This window comes from Apium graveolens, chromosome 10, assembly GCF_009905375.1.
Source record: "Apium graveolens cultivar Ventura chromosome 10, ASM990537v1, whole genome shotgun sequence".
Classification (NCBI taxonomy): domain Eukaryota; kingdom Viridiplantae; phylum Streptophyta; class Magnoliopsida; order Apiales; family Apiaceae; genus Apium; species Apium graveolens.
In genome coordinates, this window is record NC_133656.1 from 70,012,838 (window position 1) to 70,037,302 (window position 24,465).

The following is a 24,465-nucleotide window of genomic DNA, read 5'->3' on the forward strand; positions in this document are numbered from 1 at the left end:
ATTGTACCTTTTAACATTCTTCTCACAATAAGCTTGAATCAAGTCAGCAGCTTGAGTCTTCAACATGGATGAATATCCAGCAGTTCTCAAATGATGTTCCATCCAGACCAGATGCTTAGCTGAGTAGTCTTTAAGAGATTGTACATCTAGCTGACAGATTTGAAGACAATCAGACTTAAAGAATCTCACCTGATGAGGATTGTTGACCACTTGAGGACTAGCCCTGCTGGCAAACTCTTTAAGCCTTTCCCGAAGAACTTCATTCAACTCTGAGCTTCTTTTCACTTTGTTTAAAAGAACCCAAATCTCTGACAACGAACGATTCTCAAATAGATGAAGTGACACTTTGAATGATCCTTCACTCTGACAATATACAAAAATGCTCATCTCATTTAGGGATCTATCAAAAGCAGCTGTGATCCTTGAGACTTCAGTCTTGATAGCATTCATGTACATGTCATTGTTAGGATTTGAGATTTCCAGCTTGTCAAGAAGATGTAAGAACTGCCTATCATTGTTAGTGCATAGCTGAGGCATATCGAGTACTCTCCTAGCTTCATCCCACTTTCCACCAATCTTCAGTCTGACATCTCTTCTCCTTTCTTGAGCTTTAATGTCATGAAGACGTTGCTTTTGAAGAGTTTCTGTTTTATTGTATGTCTTTTCTCCTATCAATGATCTGTGAGACCTTCTTGAGTTCAGCTTCTTTTCTTTGCATCTCTGACTGCTCTTTCTGAAATTCTTTCTCAAACCTAGGATCCACTGTATCTTCTTCTTCCCAATCTTCAAAATCACTTTCTTCTTCAGCTTCAAATAACCCATCTTTATCTTCCTGAACTGGTTCAGTGGGAATGTCAAAAATATCGAAGTCATCCTGTTCTCCACTGTAGTAGGCATCATCAGCCTTTCCTTTATCTCCAGCAGAAGTATCTTTTTCTTTCCCTTTGGAACTACTCCCTTTCTTCTCCCCCTTAGTTGAGGGATCCTCTACTGACTTTCCTTTGAAACCTCCACCACTTCCAGAGCCTGATCCTCCACCAGACGGTCCTTCAAAATAAGCTCTTTGTTCTTCATTAGGGCAATGAGAATTCTTGATCATGTAATATAAGTGCTTCATGCCTTCATTTAGATGTTCCATGCCCGTCTCTATCTTTAGAAATCTTGAGTTGTCCAGTGAATGATTCATCTCAACGAGGTCTTCAAGAGAAGTCATTCTTGTATGTAGGGAGCAGAAGTTGGATATGTCATCAGCTGATAAATTTGGAGTGTCCTGAATAGAATTGAGCTTTGGTATTACAGTAGTCTTTAAATCTGAGATGTCATTCCTTATGATTGCAAGCTGATTGTCGACAGAGGTGGAAGAAGAAGACCGTTCAACCACTTGTGCTTTGAATGCTTGAGCTTCAGCTTGACTTTTAGCAAGTTCTTCTTTCAGGGCAGCAATCTGAGCTAACAGGTTGACAGTATCAGTGTCTGTGTGTGCTCTCACCTGAAGTTCACTCGTATTTGGTTCACTCATCTCACGTGCATGTGTTTCTCTCAATATGATTGCTCGTGAGGAGTCTTCCAATTGCTGTTCTTTTGTACCTGCATTAAAAATCACCCTAGCCTCTTCAAGAGAGGTCAGTGGTGGTGCAATGGGAATTCGCGAGTCCCGATCCTCAGTCAATGCTATCAAATCTTTTGGAATAGATGTCTGAATTGCTTCAGGGATAGATTGACCGAGTTGCCCTCCACTTTCTCCAGATAAATCTGCGAGTGGAGAATCCCATAAGGGAGCCAGAGTTGTTGGATCTGGGAGGGGAGAAAATGACTCTATTAAAGATGGCGGAGAGTCAGATTTTCCCTCTGAAGCATGTGACTGCTCTTCTGCCGTAACTATGGCAGGCACTGTAACCGACTCTACGTGCACTCCTCGCTGGGTGTCCTGAGTATTATCTGGGGAAGTGTATGGTTCCATTGTGAGTAATGGAATTGTGCTTGACTCAGTACAAGATGCCATGGCCCGATGGCGAATTTCAATAGATGCATCCTGTTGAGAGAATGCCTCTAGTAACTGTTCATTGGCCATTTCAAAGTCCATGTCCTGTTGGGAGGACGAGGATGGGCTTTCAGATGCCTCAGAATAGGTTTTTCTTTTCTTAGGAGGAGGCAGAGCTGAGGGTTCACTCATATTTGACATTGTACTACTTCCTAGTAATCTTCTGGGTAACATTTTAGACAGTGGGGGAGAGGGTGAGATAGAATGAGACTCTGTGTTTGGCTCTATGACCTGGGATTGAAGCTGTGGTTCTACAACTTCATGGTCAGCCCTATCAACCACTGAGGGTCTGTTAACAGAAGTAGGAAGAGAGTGAGAGTGAGAGTGAGGAGTTACTACCTGTAATGGAAGAGCCTGGGTGGCTTGAACCACTGGAGGTTGAGGTTGCTGTTCATGGCCGGGAAGATTAAAAATAGGCAAGGGAATATAATTGGCCATGAAAGCAGATACAAGTACTGGTACTTGCATAAATTTGAAGGTTGTGTCTTGGCGAGTGTAAATCTTTTTGCTAATTGGTGGGGGTTCGGTTACAGCAGAGTTAGCAAAAAGTGCTTTGTGTTCAGGGGTGAGTAGATGATCTGCTATGAGCATAAGAAAACGAGCATAGTAACATGATACCCTACGATTTGTAGAATGATCACGTAAAGCAGAAGTTAGACGTCTCAAGAGAATGGGAAAAAGTAGTTTGCCAAAATTGATCCTTTGATTGAAAACAACCGCAAGACCAATATACTGCAGGGTGGAAGTAATGTTATGAAAATTAGATTTTGTGCAGTTGGCAAACACTTTGGAAAGTGTATCGAAGAATATATCCCATTCAGACACCAAATTTGATTTAGAAAGTTTGGTTAAATTGATCACCCCCTGATAGTGAATAGCATTGAAAAAAGTTGTGATATCATTTTCAGAGGGTAAATTACAGAAATTGTCTAGTGGAAAATTTAACGCACGATTGACGACTGTTTCATCAACTACATACTGTGTGTTTGCGATGGTGAATGAAAAAGATTTTGAATCATCGGCCACAGTAGAAGTTGTGCAAATCAGTCTAAGTAGATCGACGTTTAAAATCACATTTGATTTAATAGCAGAGCTAACAATCGAATGATCATTTAAAAATCTAATCCAAGGCTTAAATTTTTCAACATCACATTTTTCCGGATTGAAATAACCAACTTGATTATGCGCGACAATTTGGAAATTGAGAGCCATTTTTTTTTATAAAATAATAATAAGACACAAGCTTTTCAGAATTTTAAGAATAATATTAAGAAAATTCGAATTAATTAAATTAATTTAATAATTCGAATTAAATTAATTATAATCGAAAAATTTAGACAGAAATTTATCTCATTAAAATTCTTAAATCACTAACACAGTTTTGACACACCAAAAGACACAAATAAGAAATTAAAATTAAAATGGAATTTGAAGGGGCAAACTGATTTTAATTTGATTTTTGCGTTTTTTATAATAACTTTTATTTTTCAGAAAATTCAACAGCACTTCTTTATGTATATACTTATATGTATATATCACTAAAGTGATGATTAAGTTTGCTGAGTAAAAACTCGAGCAAGGAAATAACAGGTTTTTGGTTTGGTTCTTGTTCGAGGAGAGAGAAGAGAGAAAAAGAGAGTGAAAAACTGTTCAAAATTCTTGAAAATGAACTGTTATGTTGAAAATGATTTAACATAACACAGCAAAAGCCTTATATAACAGCTGGTATGACAATCCGGGATTGTCATACCGATTGTCATACCAGGCAAAAGAAGGAAAAGAAACAAATAAAAATAAACAACTGGTATGACAATCTGATAGTCATACCGATTGTCATACCAGTACAAAATAAAACAATATAATTCTGATATTAATTTTATTACTGGCATGACAATCAATAGTCCTACCGATTGTCTTGCCAGTTATAAAATTAATCTGATATTAAAATAAGCAATCAATATTACTAAAATGACTTTCAGCAAGACAATTTCAATTGTCTTGCCGATTGTCTTTCTAGAATAAGATAAAATAAGCATTAACAGATTTATATTTACATGTTTACTGAAATGATTTTCAGCAAGACAATTTTAATTGTCTTGCCGATTGTCTTTCTAGTAAAAAACAAAATGAATATGTACAGACAACTATTAATGTACTGAAACTTTATTACAAAATAGTAAAACTGAAATAAATACTTAAAATTTTTACAGAAAATAAAGACAATATTTCAGAATTAATTATTTTTATTCCAAAAATAGATTTCTGTTGAATTTTAGCAAATAAAATTCATAGAAAAATATTTTTAGAGGAAATAAAATATTCTGAGATATTTTAAATTAACAAGTAGAGTAAATAACATAGATAAGATAATATATATTACATAGAAATAAGCAAGAAATATGATAAAATGATAAAATAAATTTGCAAATGAATTTTTCATTTATGAAAAATTCATTTGTAAATTCATTCAAGAACAGATTCCAGATATTAATTAAATTAATCACAAAAACTATTTAACATGCCCAATTTACCAACTAATCTGGTAAATGTGGATTCGTCAAGTGGTTTAGTGAAAATATCTGCTATTTGTTCTTCTGTTGGAACAAAAAATAGTTCAACAGTACCATTCATGACGTGCTCTCTAATAAAATGATACCTGATGTCAATGTGCTTTGTCCTCGAGTGCTGCACAGGGTTGTTGGTGATGGCTATTGCACTTGTGTTGTCACATAAAATAGGAATCTTGTTCAATACAGAGCCATAGTCTCGTAGTTGGTTCCTAATCCACAAGATCTGAGCACAGCAGCTTCCAGCAGCAATATATTCAGCCTCGGCCGTTGAGTTGGAAACTGTTTGCTGTTTCTTGCTGTACCATGAGACTAGCCTGCTTCCTAAGAATTGACAACTTCCTGAGGTGCTTTTCCTATCAACAACACTTCCTGCATAATCTGAATCTGTATATCCGACAAGGTTAAAACCAGATTCTTTAGGGTACCAAATACCTAGATTTGGTGTTCCCTTAAGATATCTTAAGATTCGTTTAACAACAACGAGATGAATATCTCTAGGATCCGCTTGGAACCTTGCACATAGGCATGTAGCATACATAATATCTGGTCTACTTGCAGTAAGATAGAGTAACGAGCCAATCATACCTCTGTAGCTTGTGACATCTACCTTAATGGAGTTTTCACATGGTCCAAGCTTGACAGCTGTAGTTGATGGAGTCCTTGCTGATGCAGAATCCTCTAGATTGTATTTTTTGAGGAGTTCCTTGAGATACTTGGATTGACAAATAAATGTTCCATCTAACCTTTGATTTACTTGTAATCCAAGAAAGAACTTCAGCTCTCCCATCATGCTCATTTCAAACTTGCTGTGCATTAACTTAGCAAATCTCTTACAGAGATTATCATTAGTAGACCCAAATATTATATCATCCACATAGACTTGGACTAATATAGTATCATTCTTATGTTTTTTAGAAAAGAGAGTTTTGTCTATGACACCTCTAATAAAGCTATTTTCAATAAGAAATTCAGAGAGAGTGTCATACCATTTTCTTGGTGACTGTTTTAGCCCATAGATAGCCTTGAAAAGAAAGAAGACAAAATCCATATGATCTGGATCTTCAAAACCAGGAGGTTGCTCTACATATACCTCTTCATCCAGCTTTCCATTCAGAAAGGCGCTCTTGACATCCATTTGATAAACTTTAAAGTTTGAAAATGCTGCGAATGCCAGAAATATCCTGATGGCCTCAAGTCTAGCCACTGGAGCATAGGTTTCATCATAATCAATACCTTCAGCTTGAGAATACCCTTTAGCTACCAGTCTTGCCTTGTTTCTTGTAACCACACCATCTTCATCTAGTTTATTCCTGAATACCCACCTTGTACCAACAGCTTTCTTGTGTACAGGTCTAGGTACCAGTTTCCAGACTTGTTGACTTTCAAACTGATTGAGTTCATCTTGCATAGCAATCACCCAATCTGGATCAGTTAGTGCTTCTTCAATTTTCTTAGGTTCCATCTCAGAAAGAAATCCTGAGAACAGACACTCATTTTGAGTAGCACGTCTAGTTCTGACTCCAACATCTGGATCACCAATAATCAACTCAAAAGGGTGAGCTTTATTCCAGACAGTCTATCTTGGAAGATTTGATCTTGATGATTCGCCTTGAAATTCATTGTGATGTTGTGTCCTACTAGATGATCCTTCAGCATCTCCCCCTGAGTTGTTGCCATGTTGACTTGAAGATTCTCCGTCAGTAGCAGTGGTATCTCCATTGTTTCCAGAGTTTCCATCACTATTACCTTGAGTATTATCAGGATTAACAGGTTCTTCAACAGCAACAACCTCAGGTTCTTGACCATGTTCTGACTCTGAATCTGACGTATCATCAAACTTCAGTTTCTCAGAAGGATCTTCAGTTTGGATACTAGGGAGTTTAGTGTCATCAAATGTAACATTGACACTTTCATTTACTTTGTGTTGATCAATGATATACACTCTATATGATCTTCTTCCATATCCAACAAAAATACCCTCATATGCCTTTGCCTCGAACTTACCACGACGATCATCTCCATCCTTGAGCACGAAGCATCTGGCACCAAATACATGAAAGTATTTGATAGAAGGTTTCTGTTCATTCAAAATCTCATAAGGAGTTTTCATGAAGTCTTTGTTGATTAGAGTTCGATTCTGAGTATAACATGCAGTATTGACAGCTTCAGCCCAAAAGTATATTGGAAGACCTGATTCATTTAACATCGTTCTTGCAGCTTCAATCAATGTACGATTCTTCCTTTCTACCACTCCATTTTGCTGAGGGGTTCTAGGAGCTGAAAATTGTCTGGTAATCCCTTTATCTGTACAGAATCCATTTAGAAGTGCATTCTTGAATTCTGTTCCATTATCTGACCTTATTGCTCTAACAGGGACGTTAGAATCTAACTCAATCATCTTGATATGATCAATCACAACTTGTGGTGTTTCATCCTTAGAGTGAAGAAATAAAACCCACGTATACTTGGAATAGTCATCAACTATCACAAGACAGTAACACTTCTTTGACATAGAAAGGATATTAACTGGACCAAATAAATCCATGTGCAATAATTGCAGAACACCAGTTATGGAAGATGTGTCAGTGCCTTTGTGACTTGCTTTCTTTGACTTTCCTTTCTGGCAAGCCTCACATAGTCCTTCTGGAGAGAATTCCAGCTGAGGCAGACCTCTTACCAATTCTCTTTTGACAAGAGAATTCATTGTCTTGAAATTGAGATGGGAAAGTCTCTTGTGCCATAGCCAACTCTCATTTGACGATGCTTTTGCATAGAAACAATTGACTTCAAGATTGCTTCCAGAGTTCATGTCAGCTACGAACAGATTTCCTTTCCGTATTCCCATTAAGGAGGGTTTTTCACTTTTCTTGTGCAGAATCTGACACTTCAGCTTGTCGAATAAAACATTGTAGCCGTTGTCACAGAACTGACTAATGCTAAGCAGATTGTGTTCAAGTCCTTGCACAAGATATACATTTTCAATGATAACATTTCCAGCTTGCAAACAGCCATATCCCTCCGTTAAACCTTTGCTGTTATCTCCAAAGGTAACCACTGGGCCAGCTTTCTCAACCACATTTGATAGCAGGGCTCTATCTCCGGTCATATGTCTTGACGATCCACTGTCAAGAATCCACACTACCGGTTGTACCTGTTTAATGCCCTCTTTTCTTGACGATGAGGTGCTTGCATCACTAGCCATGAGAGCAAGATTCCCAACTTCTTCGTCTTCACTGTCAGTATCATCCCAACTTCTTCCCTTTGCCAGGTACGCCCTTTCAGATTTACTCTTCTGATTAGAATCATAAGAGTTCTTCCTTGCTTGTTTTGGCTTCCTGCATTCTGTGGCAAAGTGTCCCAACTCATTACAGTTGAAGCATCGAATGGTGCTTCGATCAACCATCCCTGTTTTATACCCACCACTGCTGGTGTTAGAGGATGAAGATCCACCTTTCTGGAATCTGTTGTAGTTGGACTTGTACTTGAACTTGGGATTCCTTTTGAATCTGACATTTGAGAATCTCTTGACAATCAGGGCCATTGACTCATCCTCCAATTGCTCCAGTTCTTCCAAGGAATAATAATCATCTCCTGATTGATTTGTAGTAGGTGAATCAAATTCTGCTACTATCACATTATCTTCAACCTTGGAAGACTGTACCATTCTATCTGACTGTTGAGATTGTTGTTGATATAGTGGTTGTTGTTGTTGTTGTTCATCAGCTACCAGAGCAGTAGACGTGCTGACCACTCTTCCTTTCCCGTAAACTTCCTTCTGCTGAATCTGCTCCAACTCATAAGTCTTTAACACACCATATAGCCTTTCCAAAGAAATCTCACTCAGATCTCTTGCTTCTCTTATGGCAGTGATTCTATGTTCGAGATGAGTTGGCAGTGTCAAAAGGAACTTTTTATTGACCTCCCTGATGGAATAGTATTTACCATTAATGTTCAGGTTGTTGATCAATGCATTGTACCTCTCAAACACTTCAGTGATTCCTTCTCCTGGATTAGATTTAAAGTATTCATACTCAGAGGTTAGGATTTCTAGTTTGTTCTCCCTAACTTCCTCTGTGCCTTCATTAATAATCTCAATAGTTTCCCAGATATGTTTAGAATCTTTACAATTCATCACATGTCTGTTCATTAGGGGATTAAGGGAATCTACTAAGATTAATTGAAGGCTAGCATCCAGGGAAGCTTCTTCTATTTCAGCAGGAGAGAAGTCCTCAGGATCCTTCACATAAGTTCTCGCTTTGGTGATCACCACATCATTCTCTATTACCTCTGGTTCAATAACCATAGGAATTTTTGGACCCTTCTTCAACACTTGCAAATATTTGGGATTAGCAACCTGTAAAAACAGTAGCATCTTCTTCTTCCACATCACATAATTTTCTTTATCGAAAAGTGGAATTTTAACGGTTCCAACTTTTTGTGTAGTCATTATGAATTTTTGAGTGAATAAAAATTCAAGAAGTGAAAGAAACACAAAAGTCTAGGATCTTGATTTGTACGTTAATCAGAAGGCTCTGATACCAATTGTTAGGTCCCAATTTGTTTGTAGAAGGGGGGGTTGAATGCAAACAATACCGTTTTGTCGAATAAAATGCGGAATAAAATTGTGAAACAAAATTCAAGTTAAATAAAACTTTTATTAAACTTGAAAGGTGTTACAACTACGGTATCGATTACAAGGGTTTAATCTCAAATCAATTATTACAAATTTAGAATAAATTCGACATGAACTTTTTCTATTTTTGTAATTAAAAGATCAAATGCTAAAAGCGATTTGAGATTAAGTTCTAGGGATTTTAATCCGCTAGATTGATATACAAGAACAAGATAAGTAATTCTAGTGGTTTGGATTTAACATTAACAAACTAGAATATTTGATCTTGAATAAGCAGATGAATGATGAAATATTTTCTTTTGTTTTCTGCTGTGTTTTCTTGTTCTGTATGTGCTGCTCTGTTTTTGCTGAGTTATATGTTGATATTGTCTTCTGCTTTCTTTTAAACAATCACAGCCGAAGTTGTTGAACTGGTGTGACAATCTATTTGAGCTTGAAGGACTTTCGGTGAGACAATCTATTAGAGCTAGGAAGACAATTAAAATGAACTAGCAAGACTTTCGGTATGACTATTGATTGTCATACCGATTGTCATAGTAGTACAATTGAAATTGTTTTTCTGAATACATAATTGATTTTAATCTAATTGAAAATTCTATCAATACAATCAACTGAATTAGCAAGACATTCGGTATGACTATCAATTGTCATACCAATTGTCATACTAGTACAATCAGTTGTCTTTTTAGAATTATCACAGATTTTAATCAATTAACATTCTGAAAATCCTTAATATTAATTCTAAATTAATTAATCAATTTAATTCAATTAATCAATAAATTAATCCTTGCAGATATAATTTATTCTCTTAATTAGATTATATGACTTAATTAATTAATAGAGAATTAATACTATCCCTGAGCAGCATCCATTCTTCTGACAATCTTCTGAAAGTCTCTGAGACTTATGAATCAATTCCGTCACTTCAATGCTGACACTCGATGTACTGTCTGGTTCATGAGTGACTAACTTTCGTGACGTTTCTTCATGTCTTGACTTTGTTGTTCTGATTGAATCCTTGTAATAAATGATACCTTGACGAGATCTCTGTCACTTGATTAAATCCACGATCTTGATTTATATCACTGAGGCATGATCAAATTCTTGAACTTCTTCCAGTGAATCTTCAAGTCTGCAGATGAACAATGTTTCTTTATTCTTTGACAGATGTTACTTTGTGAGATCTCTCTGATGCTTGATCCACTATTTACTTATTACATTCTTATTTGAGTTGAGTTAAATACTCGAATAAACGAGTAGGCTATGACATATGCCTTTCAAATATCCAATAAATTTGGAAAGGAAAGAATTTTGGCATAAACCTGATATCTTGCTGATCAGGCAAAGATACCAATAAGTAACCTTTTCTACTAGTAGATGGATGAATTCCCCACTGGTCATCACCCTGGTCGCAATGGGACCTTATGCTGGACTGCCACTCAGCCACTTATGCATTTGATAGACTCCCACTGAGCCACTTACACTATCATGGACGCCCACTGAGCCCATGTTGCTTATGCCGACTCGATAGATGGACTTACTTCCCGAACGTTGGGTAAGTAATCAATTCATTTACCAAAACTGCAACCTTGTTGCGAATATAAAATACACCATAGAGCCAGATCCCTCAGGTTTTGAGCGAGTATTTAAATCCCCTTTTTAAAAGGAAGATCTTAAATATAAAAATGAGTTTTGGGATCCGCTCTAACTTTTAAAAATCATTTTGAAGACTCGAAAACACTTTAAAGAGTGTTTGGAGTAATGCTGATTTAATGAAGTAAATCAGTCCCAATATATTTAGAAAATGTCTGAATATTATTATTTAAATAATATTCCCATAAAGAATAATCTTTATACAAATAATTGAACTAGAAGTTGTAAGACTTATACTTGAAATGAGTATTAAATAACCAAAGATATACTTATACGAAAGTAATATCTTTATTTGAATATCAAAAGTAAGTTTGATTATCGAACATTATTCTTAAATAAAATAAAGAATATTATTAAATAATAAGCGAAGTCATAATACCTCGAATGAATATTATAAATAATATTCATTAAATAAAATAAAGGAGTCAATACATCCTCAAATGACTATCCAATTAATAATCATTAAATAATATAAACTGAGTCATAAGCCCTCGAATGAATATTCGAAATAATATTCAATAATAAAATAAAGGAGTCATAAGTCCTCGGATGAATATTCAAAATAATATTCAATAATAAAATAAAGTAGTCATAAGTCCTCAGATGAATATTCGAAATAATATTCAATAATAAAATAAAGGAGTCATAAGTCCTCGGATGAATATTCGAAATAATATTCAATAATAATATAAAGGAGTCATAAGTCCTCGGATGAATATTCGAAATAATATTCAATAATAAAATAAAGTTAAAGTTATCGAATAAACCTTATTCGATTAATAGTTTTGAAAACTATAACCATATATATATAAAAATATATATATTATACTCGGGAACATCGACTCCCGGTTTAGAAATATGTTCACCTTTTGATCCCCTATACTAAGGGTAAATTCAAATACCGCTTATCTCTAGCATAGGTATTATGCAACTGTAAGCATTTTAACCAACAGATATATAATCCAAGAATATGAAACAGGCATGCATATATACCATATCACATGCTACAATATATCGCAAAAATTTGCTAATAACAAATATGCATTTATCGCAGGATCATGCATATACACATATACATCACAACAACAGTATAACGGGTAGAAAACTTGCCTGAGCGACTGGGGGTTACGAATGGCTCGGGACGAGTCTGGTAACCTATAAGCAACAAGTAAGTTGGAATTAAACCAAAGTCACTTGTAAATCTATACTCTAACCAACTCAGACTCTAACGCTCGTTTTGCACTTACTGATTCTCTTAAGTCACTCGAGTACCCTCGGCTCCACCATTTTTAATAATTTAACCATTACGATTTTTAAGGCGATTCCTTCGCGAGTGTCTTACCAACTGCCTATTACACCTTACATAAATGTTTCATACTTCAATTAGTCCTTTAAGGTCTTTAACCTATGTTTCAAAGTAAGGTGAGGGGTAAGGGTTCGTTCACGAAACGTCGTTACTTAAAACGGCCGTTTCTCCTAAACCGTTCATCGGAATCAAACGAACCACATATCAAAATGAAGCTCGTAACATGAACTATCTAAACATGGCAATGGTCAAAACCTAGCAGTTAGTTCAAGGGTTCTGATGTTAAGAACAAAAAAACAGTCTACGGTAAATCGGGCATTACGACGGCTATGTTTACGCGATTTCCCAAATTTATACCATTCCAAATCCACCACAATTCAACCCCAATTCACAACCCAATCAAAACTCCATCCAAACTACATCATAACAGCCCCAACACTCAACATTAACAATTTATACTTATTCCCCACATGAACTAAAAGCTTTACTTAGGTTCTTTAACTAATTATCAAGATTTACAACTCCAAAAATACCACCAAACCAACTAATCTCTACAACCTCAACCAAACTTTAAACAAACAAGCATTATGCTTCACATATACTATATCAAACATATTCATTCCTAATTACTCAAAACTAAAGCTAGGGTTTGTAGTTTATACCTTCCTTGGAGAGTGGAGAATCAAGAGAATGGCTTGGAATCACCCTTAAAGTCCTTATCCAAGCTTAATCTAAACAAAACTTCAAGAACACAAATTTTAGTTCTTGAAAAACACTATTCACCATCTTCTTCCATGATTTATAGAAAAAGATTGGCTTGGAATTAGAAGCTTAAACTTATAGGAAGTATGTAACTATCCATGGGGAAGCTTAGATAAATACCTTGCTAAATAGTAAGTGGTGGAGCTTGGATCTTCATTTTGTTAAGAAAGAAGCCGAGAGCTTCATGAAGAAATGAAATATCTTTGTGTTTTGTGAGTTGTTTGCTTGGTTACTAGCTTTTGATTTTGGTAATTTACCTTTTTTAACCATGAAATTTGCATGGTTATTAATCAACCACACCTCCTTCCCTTATGTCATGCTTAGGTCATCCTCATGATGTCATCCTCCCCTCCTTGTCCTCTTCTCATTGGTTGGGTGACATCATCCTCTCTAATCCCTTTGATTAACTTCCTAATTGTTTGCCTAATGACCGCTGATCTATTATACGGTTCGCTTAACTTTCGTTTTCGTTTATCGTTTGAGGGATCATACCCGGGATCTTATTACTTAGGTTCCCTTAACCTTTCTCAATATATTGTATTCCTTTTATGATCCTCTCTTATAATCCTTTAATTTAAATCCTTTTTATCCTGTTACCTTATACTCAATTCTTTCCGTATCTGGTGGATTTCCGGGAAAAATCAAAGTGTTCGGAATTGGATTCTGACGATCTTTACATACACTTATATGTCATATAGAGTGCCAATAAAATCTCAGAATATCCATAAAAGAACCCCTACCTAGTGTGGCATGAAAAGTTTTCTCATTCAGCAAAAACACTATTCATAAGGGTTTCAAAAATTTTCCAAAAATTGGGGTTATTACAGTCTCCCCTCCTTAAAAGGATTCCGTCCCGGAATCAGATAGAAAATGAATAGGGATACTTTCTTAACATTGCACTTTCTAACTCTCGAGTAAATTTTCCCACATTGTGGTTCTTCCATCAAACTCTGACTAGTTTGATAACCCTTCTCCTAAGCACTTGTTCCTTTTCGATCTATAACCCTTTCTGGTTGCTCCCTATAGGTTATGTCTGGTCGCATGCCTATGCGCTCATATGCCCCTATTTATCTGGCATCCGAATTACACTTCCTTAACATTGATACGTGAAACACGTTATGACTTGCTACATGTTCGGGGGTAGGGCTAGCTCATATGCTAACTTCCCAAACGTCTTAATATATCCAAGGGTCCAACAAATTGTAGACTTAGCTTTCCTTTCTTTCCGAACCTCATCAATCCTTTCCAAGGGATACCTATAACATTACTAGGTCCCCTATTTCATACTCTTTGTCCATTCGTGTCAAATCAACATACTTATCATGTTCATCTTGGGCTACTACCAGCCGTCCTCTGATTAGATCTATCATATCCTTGGTCCTTTGGACCACTGCTGGTCCGAGCATCTTGCGCTCTACAACTTCATCCTAACATAAGGGAGATCGACATTGTCTTCCCTCAAGGATCTCATAAGGCGATATCTCAATACTGACATATGATCTATTGTCGTAAGAAAACTCAATATGTGTTAAGTGATCATTCCAATTTCTTTCAAGTCTATTGCACAGACTCTCATTATAGCTTTTAGCATTAGAGCTTTTGCTTCTCAATACCCATTCTTTTCCAGTTCGTAATCGCTACTACCTTCCGTTCCTAATATTATACTGGTTATACTTTTGCTCGTTAGTGTTCTATAACCTTTTAATAACCACATCAACCTTAATATCACGAATGTGTTTCCATTCCGAATACCACTATAACTTTACTACTCCTTTTTTAGCTGTTTCTATTTTCCAAAATTTGATCAATCATATAGAAGTAAAGGAATTTGTTGAGAGATCACTATGATCATGAACACTTGTTCTATTGCATAGTTAGTACAGAAGGTAGCTAGCCTTTAGTACTTGACAAGCAATTAAACAATAGCTGGTATCCTACTAGGCTTCTGTCACACAGATAGATAGTCATTCGGCAATACCTCCCCTTCTGGAAGGGTTGTTCTTCTCAGCTTATACAAAATGAAAAGAAGAGAAAAGAACGAATTGAAGAGAATTGTATATATGAAAAAAAAATATACTGCCACAAAATATCTGGCTTAGAACCTACCAATGATGTATAGAGGTTTGTCATAGGAGAACAAATCATATACGTATATATATCAACATCAAGTATTATCGCATCGCATTTCACATGCTTAAATATTTTTGCTATTCCGTCCATCATTCTATGGACCCATGCTCTTCCTTGAGCTTATACACAATCACCTTTGAAACTCCCTCGACATTGAAAATCGAATCTGGGATCTCATTCTAGACATCATCGTTACTAGAATTCTATGCTTACATCGCAACCTTCCTCGTATAGTCATACGACCCTCAATTGATAAGGAGAAATAAATATTTAATAGGTAAATAATCTACTTAATTAGTCTATTCAGTGATAACTTATACATCACCACGACCCGATTAGTGGTACTTAATCTCAACATCCATTCCAATACAACTCTCATGGTTGTAATCGACTCATTACTCGCAGAATCATTGCTGCACTACTATGGTCCACCACTGACTTACTGTCGTCATTCATTTTCCATGAAATCTTAATATCTAACCATACGGAGTCCATATATGTCGTATAAAATTCTTCTAAGGAGGTAACCTAATCACCATTCATGATTCATGAAGAACACTCCTGATCCTGACATAAATACATGACATAGTAGATAAAATTGCAGAAGAGTTTCAGTCAAAGCAACGATAGCAGGTGAATACCATTCTTAATCGTATGCCTTAAATAGAAGACTTAACTCAAGGTTGGTTTAGTCCTTTTTGAAATATGGTCCTGGATTATTCTCAAGATAGCACCTTCTGAGATAGATAGCCCGCTCATGGCGATTACACGAATTAAACCTTTACCAACCACTATTACGGTTGGGTATTGCACAGTTATCAGAAGGAATGTCAATCTTCCAAACCATAATACAACCTGCATAGCTTTAACCATCATCACTGTATTCCTTTGGCACAAGCGCCTATAATTATCCTCTTACCTTTAAAGTGTCGGCCACCTCTTTGGCCTTTCCTGATAGTAAAATTTCCTTACATTCAATGTCATTTTAACCATCTCCAAATAAATTTTCTACCTTATTTCAATCACAGCTTATGTGAAGATGTTTTCCTTAAAATCTGATGAGGAAAAAAAATTACCATTTTTCCATAAGTTATTGCCTCAGTCTTTAGAGGTTAATCACTGTCATGACTGACTCTCAATCATAATTAGAACATCTTTTATCTTAAGTCCTAATTTCCCTGAACAATTTCGACCATTACTAGTTCGATCCATACCTTCTCGTGGTTTAACACGTGCCTCACTTGGCATCAATATAATTACGTCATATTTCCTTTATCAACATTTCTATTCTTGAAAATTTTGAATTTTACCTTTCTCCTTGTAAAACCTCTAAGGTTATCCTTGAATCGTTCCTCCTGTATTCCCTAGATACAGGGCATATCAAAATACCATTTACTAATACTAAAACCATTGTCTATATACTTCTAAAAAATTTCTCCACTGATTTTTAAAGGTTGTTGTTACCTTAACCCTTTCCAAATCATACTGTCAAAACTCATACTGTCCCTATTAAGGGTGAAATGCCAACCTTTATGCATTCCCCTAGGATTCATTTTAAGTTACCGATGTTCTATCCTTAATTCCACCTTTAAAAGGTACCTGCATCCTTCCATGGATAAATCAAGTCATATATCCCTGATAAGGGTGTCTTATTCAATCATTCCCACCTCGATAGTATATGCCTAATTTCACAATAACATCTGTATACAAAATAAGGTTAATCAAAATGGCCTCCAAAAGATAACAATGGTTATCCGATTTTCTTGCCTAATCTGGTAACGATAACAAGGATGTTCTGGAAGATATTGGTCGTGTTCAACGTGAACTTCTTCTTAATAATTCCTTATTTACTTTTGTTGTTTATCTCAACAGTCATCTCAATGTTGGGATATCTTTCATACCTGGCGTCTCCCTTTCTGGGTATCAAGCCACCGGTCTTACACTTCACATTCTTGAAGGTCACTTCCTTCATCCAGTTTTCCTAATTTCTTACTTCCTTGTCTCCTCAGTCTATCCGCGTCTCATTATTTATCCTTCGAACTATCTCAAGGTTTCCTCGAATCCTCCCAACTTACAGGGGATAAAATATATGTATCTCTTGTTCCTTCAATCATCAACTTTAACTCATGGTGAATCACCCTCATCCTGATGATTATATACTTTTCTATTTCTATTGCTGCGAGTCTTTAGGGTTTCCTCATACCCAACTCCCTTATCATTCCTCAAACTCTATTGCCTTTATATTCCTTTCCACTTCAGTTTCTTTTTATTTTCCTTTCTCTTATCATTAATTCATGAACCCACTAATCATTGACTTCAAACATCACATCGTTCTGGGATTCTTGTCATCCGAACGAATCTTGACAACTTTTAGAACTTAGCTTCATATTTCATCATACTCGTCCGCCTTTGTTCTGGCTCTAAAGATTTTACACTATCTCCATAACCTTGGGAATTACTTTCCCGAAAACAATTGACTAACTTTTAATCAGTTTATTCTAACCTCTGGCTCTGTGCCTTTCTTGGTCTTTCACCAGCGGGTGGCCTCTTTCTTAGGAGGGTAAGTGACAAAAACAGTCTTTTGTGATTCGTCCATCATTTAGAATCTCAAATGATTCCTATATTTTCTTTAGCCAGGCTCTCGCCTGTACTGGGTTCGCTTGTTCCTTGGAACTCTGAGAGCTTAGCGACTTAAAGGTCCTGAAAGAATTTCCCACTACATTGTTTCCCTCAAGGTGGTGGTCGGGAATAAAGTATAAGTTCTGTTTAGACAGGTCCATGAATTTCCGTATAGGAGTACCGTCTCGGGTCTCCTTATCTCGCTCGACTTTTGTTTTCTTAGTCTAAATATTTCTTCCTACTCCCCATAATTGGGGTCATCTTTTAATTTAAAATCCTCGTTTTTCACTTTATTATATTCTGGGTTCCTTATATCTTAATTGCGACCTCCCTGATTATCACATTCAAGGTTTGACCCTAATCTTATTCCTTGTGGGGACATATTACTTGGAATTTTTATTTTATTTTTTTTTTGAGAATCTCTGGATATTTGTCTTACTTACTTTGCTTAAGTCTTTCCCTCGTTTAGTCCTTGCACGATTGCAAATTATGAATTCTTAAGTTCGATAAACTTCATGACACTCTCTTAAGTGTTAATAGTGCATTTAACAATGTGATCTTATCATAAACAAACTGATCTGAACTGAAATTAACGGATATATACATAACCATTTGTTCGAGGGTACAACAACTGAACATATTAAAGAGAATTACATCATTTGATCTGATCGCTTATAACCCAAAAGTACTACCATAGATAATCATCTAGTCATTAAAACTAATCATCCATAACTTAGGCTAATCCTCCAAAAGCGGTGCTGCATGAAATTCTTGTCTGATTGCTCTGGCTCTGCACACTACCATGGATCAAGAAATGCGAGCACGCACGACATCCCTAACCTGCTCCATCACAGAAGTGATGAGGTCTAAGATTATTGCAAGTAGAGCCGGATCAATCTGACCCTCGAGATGGCCTCTAGCTGTAACACGGGTGGTAGCCTCAATCCTTTCCATGCTATGAGCTAATCCTGCCGGAAGTACCCCACCCTCAATCCTCGGTGCAGTAAGTCGATCCAACAGATCACTCCTAACATTGCGGGCCTCAAACAGGCCACCCAAAGTCATATGATAATTGGCGATAAGAGAAGCCTGAGTGGTGGCATCTAGCAGTCCATGGGGTGCAGGTGGTAGACCCAGGAGATCCAAATGGATAACCAAGCACGGTATCAGGTGACAATGGTGCAGGAGATAAAGGTGGCATTTCCTCAGTAGGTGCTGGGCTCTGTACCGGGGATGGAACAGGAATTGGTGGAACCTCATGGATGTCTACAGGAACCTCTGGAAGAGGGTCTGATACTGGTATAATTGGGGTCGTGGAAGGCCCCACTCCTTCTGCCCTCATTAACCTATGTGCCCTTGGTAACTCTTCATCCTCTAGTGCCACCCTCGCGGCCATTCTTGCTCTGGTAGTCGCCCTGACTACGGTCATCAATTCCTCAGCGGTCCTCTCTTCATTCTCATCAGGATCCTCCATGAGATCCTCCTTAGCCACAATCCTTTCCAGAATAACATCCTCAACCGCAACATTCTCAATATGAATCTCATCCGGTCCCTCATTAGGGTACTCCATCGGATTCACAATTTGATCTCCAGCTTGTAATAAAACATCCTCATGATGATGCTCCTGAACCTCAGGGTTCGGTGCCCCACTGCCCTATACGAGAACGAACTATGTTACTATCACGATATTTATAAGGGTTCCCGTAAGGGTTTTAACTGTCAGTACTACGTTAGGTAGCCCGACTATGAACTTGGCAAGAGTTCTTATTTATCTTAGTGTACTTATTATCTTAACGTCACTTCATCTCTGAGGTTTATAACGCTTAGCTCTGATACCACTTCTGTAACATCCCCAAATCCGGGGTCGGGGATCCGGGTTGTCACAAGTTCCATTTCCCTTAACAACACCCAATCTTAATAAATAATCAACTACTATGTACTGTGACCCCACCATTAAACACACACACCACAAGTTATAGCCTCAGAGATGAATATCCAAAAATAATCACAAGTCGTTTTATTCCACAATTATATGCCAATGCACCTTAAACAGGTTTCTGAATAAATTTACTGTAATAACCCCAATTTTTGGGAAATTTTGAAACCCTTATGAATAGTGTTTTTGCTGAATGAGAAAACTTTTCATGCCACACTATATAGGGGTTCTGATATGGATATTCTGAGATTTTATTAGTACTTTATATGGGATATAAGTGTATGTAAAGATCGTCAGAATCCAAATCCGAACACTTTGATTTTTCCCGAAAATCCAATAGATACGGAAAGAATTGAGTATAAGGTAACAGGATAAAATGATTTAAATTAAAGGATTATAATAGAGGATCATAAAAAGGAATATAGTGTATTGAGAAAGGTTAAGGGAACCTAAGTAATAAGATCCCGAGTATGATCTCTCAAACGATAAACGAAAACGAAAGTTAAGCGAACAGTATAACAGATCAGCGGTCATTAGGCAAACAATTAGGAAGTTAATCAAAGGGATTAGAGAGGATGATGTCACCCAACCAATGAGAAGAGGACAAGGAGGGGAGGATGACATCATGAGGATGACACAAGCATGACATGGGAAGGAAGGAGATGTGGTGGCTTTTTAACCACACAAAATCAAGGGCAACTAGGTAATTTACTAAAACAAACACAAAAATCAAACCAACCAAGCCAAGCAAATCATTTTTCATCAAAATCAAAAAGAAACCAAGGCATTGTTCTTCATGCTCTCGGCCAAAACAGAACCAGCACACTAAAACTGCTGTATCTCCTTCATTTCTCACTCAAATATTGTGTTCTATAGCTCATTGGAAAGGTATTGAGATGACCTACAACTCTTGTTCACAAGTCTCGTCCAAATAATCATGGTAAAACCCTCATTTTTACAGTTCTTTAAATCGGACTTTTAGAAACTTCAAAGCCTAACTTTGTGTTCTTGATTTCTTTGGAAAGATCAAGCTTGTAGGAGGCTCCCTAAGGCTTCCTAGCAACTTAACACCTCCCAAGGAAGGTATAAACTTCAAACCCTAGCCTTTACTTTATTTGTTAGTAAGTTTAATGGTTGGTTTTGTGAAATGAGAAGCATGGATTGTGATTATTAGTAGTTTGGTTTGATTTGGAAGTGTTTTGGTAATTGAAGCTTGATTATAGTTCATAGGTCTTGATTGTGGTTGTTTGAGTTTAAAACCTTGGAGATTATGGACTGATGTGGTATGGTTTCGGTGAAGTTTTGTTGTATTGATGGTTATGAGTTGGTTGGTGGTTAATTGGAGTAGTTTAAATATTGGTAATCGCGTAAACATAGCCGTCGTAATGTCCGATTTACTTTAGACTGCTTTTGTTCATAACATTTGGACCCGAGAAATCCCTGCTAGATTATGACCATTTCCATGTTTAGATAGTTCATGTTACGAGCTTCGTTTTGATATGTAGTTCGTTTGATTCCGATGTACGGTTTAGGAGAAATGACCGTTTCAAGTAACGGCGTTTCGCGAACGAATCATTTCCCCTCGCCTTACTTTGAAACATAGGTTAAAGACCAAAAAGGGTTAATTAATGTATGAAACAATTATGGTAAGAGTGTTAGGCAGTTGGTAAGATACTCGCGAAGGAATCGCTTTAAAACTCGTAATGGTTAATTTATTAAAAATAGTGGAGCCGAGGGTACTCGAGTGACTTAAGAGAATCAATAAGCGCAAAACAAGCGTTAGAGTCTAAGTTAGTTAAAGTATAGATTTACAAGTGACTTTGGTTTAATTCCAACTTACTTATTGTTTATAGGTTACCAGACTCGTCCCGAGCCTTTTATCACCCCAAGTCGCTCAGGCAAGTTTTCTACCCGTTATAACTGTTGTTGTGATGAATATATGTATTTGCATTATCTTGCGATAGATGCATGTTGATTAATTAGCAAATGATGCAATATATTGAAGCATGCTGCTATGGTATATATATATACATGCCTGTTTCGCATTCTTTCCATATATATCTGTTGATTCAGTTGATAATACCTATGCTAGAGGATAGCGGTAATTTGCATATACCCTTAGTACAGGGACCCAAAGGTGAAAATATTTTCTAAAACCGGGAGTCGAGGATCCCGAGTAGATTTTGTATATATGGATATAAATATATATATATATATACTTATATATATATATGGTCATAGTTTTCAAAACTATTAATCGAATAAGGTTTATTCGATAACTTTAACTTTATTTTATTATTGAATATTATTTCGAATATTATTCGAAGGCGTATGACTCCTTTATATTAAATGAATATTATTTTGAATATTCATTCGAGGACTTATGACTCCTTTTATTTTATTAATGAATATTATTTTGAATATTCATTCGGGGACTTATGACTCCTTTTATTTATTTATCTGAATATTATTTGAATATTCATTCGAGGGCTTATGACTCTTTTATATTATTTATTGAATATTATTTTGAATATTCATTCGGGGATTTATGACTCCTTTTATTTATTTATCTGAATATTATTTGAATATTCATTCGAGGGCTTATGACCCTTTTATTTATTTATCTGAATATTATTTGAATATTCATTCGAGGGCTTATGTCTCTTTTATATTATTTATTGAATATTATTTGAATATTCATTCGAGGGCTTATGACTCAGTTTATATTATTTAATAAATATTATTTGAATATTCATTTGAGGATCTATGACTCCGATTATTTGCTGAGATATATTCTTTATTTTATTAAAGAATAAGGTGTCGATAATCAAACTCACTTTTGATTATTCAAATAAAGATAGTACTTTCGTATAGGTATATCTTTGGATATTTAATATTCATTTCAAGTATAAGTTTCAAAACTTCTACTTCAATTATTTTTATAAAGATTATTCTTTATGGAAATATTATTTAAATAATAATATTCAGATATTTTCTAATATATTGGGACTGATTTATTTTGTTAAATCAGCATCACTCCAAACATTCTTAAAAATGTTTTGCGAGTCTTCAAAATGATTTTTAAAAGTTAGAGCGGATCCCAAAACTCATTTTTATATTTAAGATCCTCCTTTCGAAGGGGATTTAAATACTCGCTCAAAACCTGAGGCATCCGGCTCTATGGTGTGTTTTATATTCGCAACAAGGTTGCTGTTTTGTTAAATGAATCGATTACTTACCCAACACTCGGGAAGTAAAATTCTTGGAACAAGTTAATCCATTAACAGGCATCGCCTGGGAAATATCGGTGAGTTCTCCTTTCCAACTAGATACGACTTCTTGGTGGAGCCGTATCAACAAGTTTCTACTTGGGGAAAGGGGGAACGAGCTTTACGTTTCAGAGTCATGGATTTCATCTGAACTAGGAGTGGCGTAAGTGGTCGAGTGGCGCCGGCCCAGCCTTATTATATTGGCCCAAATGGCCTGGAAGTTCCGCTAAGGCGGTCCATTCCTTAGGAGTTCAGTGTTCGGTTGACAAGTAAATCCGACAGGTTCTCCTCTATATGTAGAAAATGGTGGGGTTGCACTACTACGACTGATCATCGTAAGTGGTCTTCCTGGCGCGGCAAACTCCCGTAATGAGTTCATCATCCAATTGGATATTTCTGCAACACTACCCAGAGCATTTCGATAGAAAGGCTACGGTTGGGCGATTGTTGAGTGTTGGCAGGGTCAAGTTTTCAAAATGATGTTTGCATCAAATGAAGTATCTCGTAACTTCATTTTATTTTGATGATATTTTAAAGATTTAATCTATTCAAATCTTGTCTTGTAGTCTCATCTATGTGATGAACTGTTGAAAGCTCATTATACTTTGAACAGTGGTAGTTCAAGTAGCTTTATAAATGATATAAGTATAGTGAAGTATTTGGTAACTTCATCCCTTGTTTTTACTTATATCTAGTAAGTAATTATCTTACTCATGATAAAAGATTCTAGTAAGTATCCATTTAGATACTTATATTATTGTTATCACTATATATTATCTTGCGAGCTGTAAGGCTCACTCTTGCTTTATTTCTTCATCACACAACAACAGTTAGGAAAGATGGCCAGACTCCAGCAGACCCAGCGCAAGCGCGTGGGAAGCGTCCCGCGTCTTCCCGATGATGTTGTGGCTGCTATAGCTGCAGAGGTAGATCTATTGGTAGATCAGGCATTCTATTTTTGAGAATCAAATTATGTATAATTATAACTTGTGGCAGATAATGGCAATTAACTGTAAATTTATCAAGTAATCATTTTGGGTTGTAATAACTTTTAAATTGTGGATTCAAAGACTTGTACTTATTTAAATTTCATCTCTGAGACTATAACGGGTTGTGGTGTGTGTCAGTGTGGGGTCACAGCATAAGGTTATTATTATTAATTAAGTGAAGTGATATTGTGGAAAGAAAGACCGTGACGACCCGGATCCCCGACCCCGGATCTGAAGGTGTTACATTTACATTTCTTTGCCATTATTACAATTCATAATATACATAAGTCTGGTACATTATTAGTTGAAAACTTAGCCTATTGGTTATTTCTACCTCAGCTACAGCGGCCTCAACGCTTCCAGAAAGCTGTGGAACGTTTCCTATCCGCTTGCGAATTGGGAGCTTGGTCCTGTTCATCTTATCTATCTGATGTTGTGTGATGAAAGAAGAAGCAAGGGTGAGCAGCAAGCCCACCAAAATAATATGTATAATGATTAACAATATATGAGCCTTCTCATAGTACTCATGAAAGTCTTGGTCAAAAGAAATGAACCAA